Source organism: Schistocerca serialis, chromosome 1 (assembly GCF_023864345.2).
Source record: "Schistocerca serialis cubense isolate TAMUIC-IGC-003099 chromosome 1, iqSchSeri2.2, whole genome shotgun sequence".
NCBI classification, from domain to species: domain Eukaryota; kingdom Metazoa; phylum Arthropoda; class Insecta; order Orthoptera; family Acrididae; genus Schistocerca; species Schistocerca serialis.
The window spans coordinates 558,067,178-558,073,420 of record NC_064638.1 but is presented as its reverse complement, the minus strand read 5'-3'; positions in this window follow the sequence as shown (position 1 = coordinate 558,073,420).

Sequence of the window (6,243 nt, the reverse complement as noted above, 5' to 3'; positions counted from 1 at the left end):
TGCGCTTGAAAAACCACTTACGCGAAATGAGGCTTCAGCTTTAATGAATCAACTCAGCAGACTAGAAACACTATTCAAGATGTCAGTTTGGAAGGACGGAATCCAGACATTTAATAACTTAAATCTGAAATTGCGAAGTGTAAATAGCGATACTTTAAAATAGTTCGTGAATTACTCCAATCACTTGTAGGATTTATTGCATCTATTCGTGGCATATTCGACTATTATGAAAATAAAGCACCTATAAAAGATCACGAAAACGCAAACATCATGATGACGAATAAGCGGACTCTGGAAGAAGTTTTTCTGACTGGAAGGGAAAAAACTAAAGTCGAAACATTTTTCCCAGTAACCGACAACTTGTACGCCGAATTAGCGAGAAGCGAAAGCTATAGAACATTGTTGAACTCCTTCACAATTTTCAGCAACCTTGACAGTTCAGTGCTGAACTTTCTGCAAAACTCCTAGCGTCATATGACACACATTCCCTAGTGAATGGGTACATTTCGCGGAATTTTTGAAATCTTATGAGATTAGTGACATACCAGTCGAAATGACTAAAATTTTACAAAAAGAGAGGTTACAGTCCGTGTTTCCGAATGTTGACATTGCTCTTAGAATATTTTAATGTACGGCACTTATAAATTGTTCAGCAGAACGCTCGTTTTCGGCTCTTAAAAGACTGAAATCGTACCTACGTTCTACGTTGTCTGAGGAGAGATTGAACGCCTTGTTCATTCTTCACATCATAGCCGACCTCATAACTGATAAGTAACCGTCTGAACTATGGAAATATGATCAACAAGTTTTCTGCCGTCAAAGCCAAACGCAAACTTCGCTGACTGGTAGGTTTGTTTATTTATTCATATAAATTTTAAAAATTTAAGATTATAATGTGATTTTTATTATAACTTAGAGCACATTCATTGGTTTTATAAACTACGTATTAATTACCTGTCTATTTTACAATTGCCGATGGCAGAACGCGGAACTAAACCTCGTTTACATTCAGACGTGACCGAAGACGCCCGACAATAATAAACAATAACCGAATGACCCAGGCCGTTCGGCGCTGTACAGTCAAGTCATACTGATACTGTGTTATATTATAACTGATGCGTATTCTTGGCGTCTGCTGAAATGTGTAGTTATCGCGGAAATATACGTTATCGGACAGTACCCTCAGATGAAAAAGTGTTAGTAAATAACGTAGTTTAGTTCTGTCGATAAATACGTAAACCCTTTGCTAATACCATTAGAAAGAGCTATGATGAGAGCAGTAGCTGCAGTACGAAACTGTTCAGCCCTTGCATGGATTAAAGGTATTGTGTACACTTATTATGCAGCATCTGGTTACACAGACCCTAATGCTTTACGCGTTAACTATTAGATTATAAAACAAATTTGGTTTTTCTACACTAGTCTGTAAAATTAGGTAATAGCAAATCCTGCTCCGTGTCATTTTCAACGATTTCGTGTAAAATAACATATTAAAAGTGAATGTATAACAAAAATCCGTTGTCTCCTACAAGCTCTGCTGAATTTTTAGGCCATAAAAGAAAAGTTACTTTCCTTGTGTTTGTTTCTGTTGTCTTTCGATAGAAGAATGTGATAGCACAATGCAGTTTTAAGTTTTTTTATCCGCTGCCGTGCACCAAGTACAGATCAGGAACCATATTACATTTTGATTGAGCGCAACTAGACCGCCGACGTGTCCTTCAGAACAACGAATGGCAGAGTAGGGAAACAGCTCACAGCGCTCCCACCCAAAACGGCAGTTATGAAGTGATCGGGTAATAGTTATTATTTAAATTTTTTTTGGGGGGGGGGGGGCGGCGTATAATATGGTGTGCCTAGGGGCGCAAAATTTTTAAATCCGCCACTGTCTGCTGCAGTTCTTCAGACGAATTTCCTTGGATTGTGTCGAAGAATTCCAGAACCATGGCGACATATTGAGGAGTAACTACACTTTTTCTGGGGCCAAAATTCCCCACCAGGTCATCAGCCACGCTGCTTGTCAGTTACAGTTTAGAGAAGAGCTTATAAATGGCTTTTACATCGGATAAATTTCCAGCATTGGATCGTGTTTGAAGAATGCGCGCTACTGCTGTAGGGCTGTGTTCTAACTCGCGGTCACTTTGAGGTGTCGCGTATTATTTATATGCACAACGTGTTTCTTATACGTCACCTGCCCATGTTAGGCAAAATTCTTCTGCCTGACTCATGTAGTACTATCACCGTCAGAGGGTGGTACGGGACTACAAGTCCCACCGCCACACCCCCAAAGTGAATTGCAGTGACGGAGTCACTGCTCTGTGGAAATTTACTGCCTCACCAACACAGTTAGACCGCAATAGACCGGTGTAACATATCACCCTGGACTACAAGTCCATTGAAAAAAAAAATCTTATACGTATTGCGATTACAGCGCAGTTTCGAAAATTCTTACTACTTTTGTTTGTTGCACTCGTCTATCAATATTAAATTTTCGAGATACGGTACTTAATTTTGAAATCTGGGACTCCTTCGCTGGACAGCCTGTAAAATAAATGGGGGGAAATGCAATAAAACGACTGTTCAGTTGGTGTGTAGAAAATAAATGGGGGAAATGCAATAAAACGACTGTTCAGTTGGTGTGTAGAATCTATGAGGCCTGACAGACAGCATCAAACTTTGGGAATAGGCCTAATGTCGGCCACACAGTTCTATAGTTAGGTGTTCTGAAAAGTGGAAGAACTGTCACACCAAATTTTTGAGAAGATAATTACTTTAGAACAGCATTTCAATAATATGCTCAGCAAATACAGTTTGGCTTTGCACCACTGAGAAAGCCATTTACATGTTCAATCAACAGATTTTACAAGCATTAAATAACAAAACAGCAAAGTCTTATGGGACTGGTGGTATAGCCAACCAGTGGTTGTGTTATACCTATAAAAAAAAGCTGTACTTAGAAATTCAACAAATGTAGTCCTGGGGCGTAACCCTAAAGTGGGAGAAATCACATATTGGGTTCCACAAGATTCAGTCTTAAGTCCACTATTGTTCCTCATATATGTAAATGATCTTCCCTCCAATATACAACAAGCGGAATTAGTTCTTTTTGCAGATGACACTAATATTGTTATCAGTCCAAGCATACATACAAAAACAGAAGAAATGATAAACAAAGTTCTTAAAGGTTTTCCGTGAATGACCTCAACCTCTATTTTAAAAAGATACAATATAATCAGTTCTGCACTACATCAGTCTATTTTAAAAAGATACGATATATTCAGATCTACTCTACGCTAGTCATAAGTGTAACACATGGTGAGGATATAATAAATAGGGTGAAAAATTCAAGATTCTTAGGTGTCCTTATTGATGAGAAGTGAAACTGGGAAAAGCACGTTTTAGAACTCCTAAGACAACTTAGTTCAGCCACATTTGCATTTAGAATCGTTGCAAATCTTGGGTAGAGGTAAAGCAGTATGTTGACATATTTTGCAAATTTTCATTCAGTAATGTGATATGGAATAATGTTATGGAGTAAGTCATCTTCAAGAAAAAAGTCTTCGTTTCTAAAAAATATGCTGTAAGAATAACATGTGAGGCTCACCCACGATCATCTTGTACATATCTGTTTAAGGAGTTGGGCATTCTGGCTACTGCTTCACAGTAATTTACTCCCTCGTGAAGTTTGTAGTAAATAATCCACTACAGTTAAAAAGGAACAGTGATGTACATAATGAACCATATGTTCAAATTAATTTGCAATGCGAATGTAAAATGACTCAGTCCACATCATTATGATTTATCGTGCAAAATGATCCATGGAACATGAAACCGACCAACAGTCAGCCTAAGAGTTCATGTATCCAACTTGCTGACAAGAGTAATACACAGATGAATGGGAAAAAATCGGGGAGTTCTTTAATTAATGGTCAGTTTGCCTGCAGGAAAGGTAAAGCCACTAAAGAGGCAGTGCTGACACTGCACTTCATAACAGAAGTAAGACTTAAGAAAAATCAAGAAATCTTCATTAGATTTGTTGACTTGGAAAAGTGTTGCAAAATGTCCGAAATTCTCAGAAAGCATATTGGGAAATGCAGTGGTCCAAACCCCTTCCTAGCCAATTAATGAAATAATTAAGCTGATTTATGGAATGTTCCTGCTGTGACATGAATGCGTCAGACATGGTAACTGTGGAAGTTGTTCTTTGCAAATAGTTGCGTATGGAGGACTACACAGAATGCTTTGCGAGTAAGTGCTTTAGCCATTTTCCCCTGTTCCTTCCCTAGCTCATCAGAGGAAGGTCTGCTTCTCTCACTTCTTCTCAAGTTGTCTCAATGACCCCATTGGATGTCTTCTTCATCGGCCACAGACCCTAACATGCATCAAATAGACAGTGAACTTTGGAACAGTTTTTAGGAATATTTTGACATCACTGTAATGAACATTTTGATATACTGGAATTCCACCTGAATTATTCCTTGAATCTCAATATCAGAAAATGATTTCTTATAATGAATACTATTTAAGAGCTAGTCTAAAATCAGTTATTGCATTAACAGTTGTTGCATCTAATTACAACTTTTGAGCACCATGATAATTCACATAAACGATTTCCAGATGACTTTGATGGCAGTGTTTTGAACTTCTCTGTTCAGGGTGCTCTTGTGATTGGTCTGTCTAGACTGCTAATCATTTACACATTAATGTCATTCTGTAATTAAGCTTTGCACATAAATTGTGATTGATAGAAAGTATAATTTGAAAGCCTTCCGTACAGATGACGTCTTCAGTATAGTTAGAAGCAGGTATAAATATTTCAACAGTAAATTATAGATAACCAAAGTTAAGGGTCTTGGCGCCACAACCAGCTTGTTCACACACTTTCAGCCCATCTGCTACTTTGTGGGGTGTGTAGCCCAAAATATGGCTCAAATGCCACAGAAAGACAGATAACATACAAGAACAAAGTGTTTGGATTAAAAAGTATCTGACAGGGATGCAGTCTTTCAATATTACTATTCAAGAAGTGAAGAAGAATTGCAGGACATACTGAATGGAATGAACAGTCTAATTGGCACAGAATAGAGATTAAACTGAAGAGAGATGAAGGTAATGATGAGTGGCAGAAATGAGATTAGTGATAAATTTACAATTAAAATTGCAGACGATGAAGTAGATGTAGGAAAGAATTCTACTACATTGGAAGCAAAATAATATATCACGAATGAAGTAAGGGGGACAAGTTAGCACAGGCAAAGAGGACATTACTGAACAAAAGAAGGCCTTAATTTGATGAAAAAATTATGGAGAATGCACATTTGAAGCACAGCATTGTATGGTAATTAATCATGGATTGTGGGAAAACTGAAAAAGAAGAAAACTGAGGTGTTTGAGATGTGGTGCTATAGGAAGTTGCTGAAAATTAAGTGGACTGATAAGAAAAGGAATGAGGAGGTAGAAAGGAATTATTCAGCATTCACGGCACCTCGTGCAGTGTTTTATTCTGCGCTGAACTGCTGAATAGTTCTGACTACTGGATAAAAGTGCACGTGGAAGTTGAAATGGGAAATTGAGTAATAAAACTCCTGTTCCTAATAGTAAGTGGGTTGATTGTAAAATGCATTTTTGGCATTGACTTCCTAGGGGAGAAGGATTTACTGATCGATTTCTCCTCAGGCAAATGCTCTCTAAACAGTGATGGCCAAAATATTGTAGCTGACTGGGTAAAAACAAAGATATAGCATGGCCAGTGTAAGCATACTGCAGTCCTCTTCTAGCTGTGGCAAAGCCTGGTGGCAACATTCACTTGGTTTTAGACACAAGAAAAATCAACAAAATTATCATTCCATTACAAGCTAGACCAGAGAATTTAGATGAACAGTTGCAAAAGTTTCAATGCAGTTGCAAAAGTTTCACCTTACCAGCATTGATTTGAGTATTCATATTGGCAGGAAAGATCAAAAGAAATCAAAGACTATTGGTGGAAGGAGTTAGCAATTTTGTGTATTGCCATTCCGACTAAATATAAGTTCAGGAGTATTCATTACCACATTGGGCACTGTCGTAGGGCCTGGCATCCTTACATTGATGATCTACTAACAGCCACCGCTATGTAGGAAGAATGAGTAGATTTGTTGGAAAGAACATCACACAAAGCAGGAGTTAAGAAAATGTACAGAAGTGAAAATTTGTCAGAGGCAAGATCAAATTTCTTGGTCTTATAATTTCTTCCAGAGGAATAACACC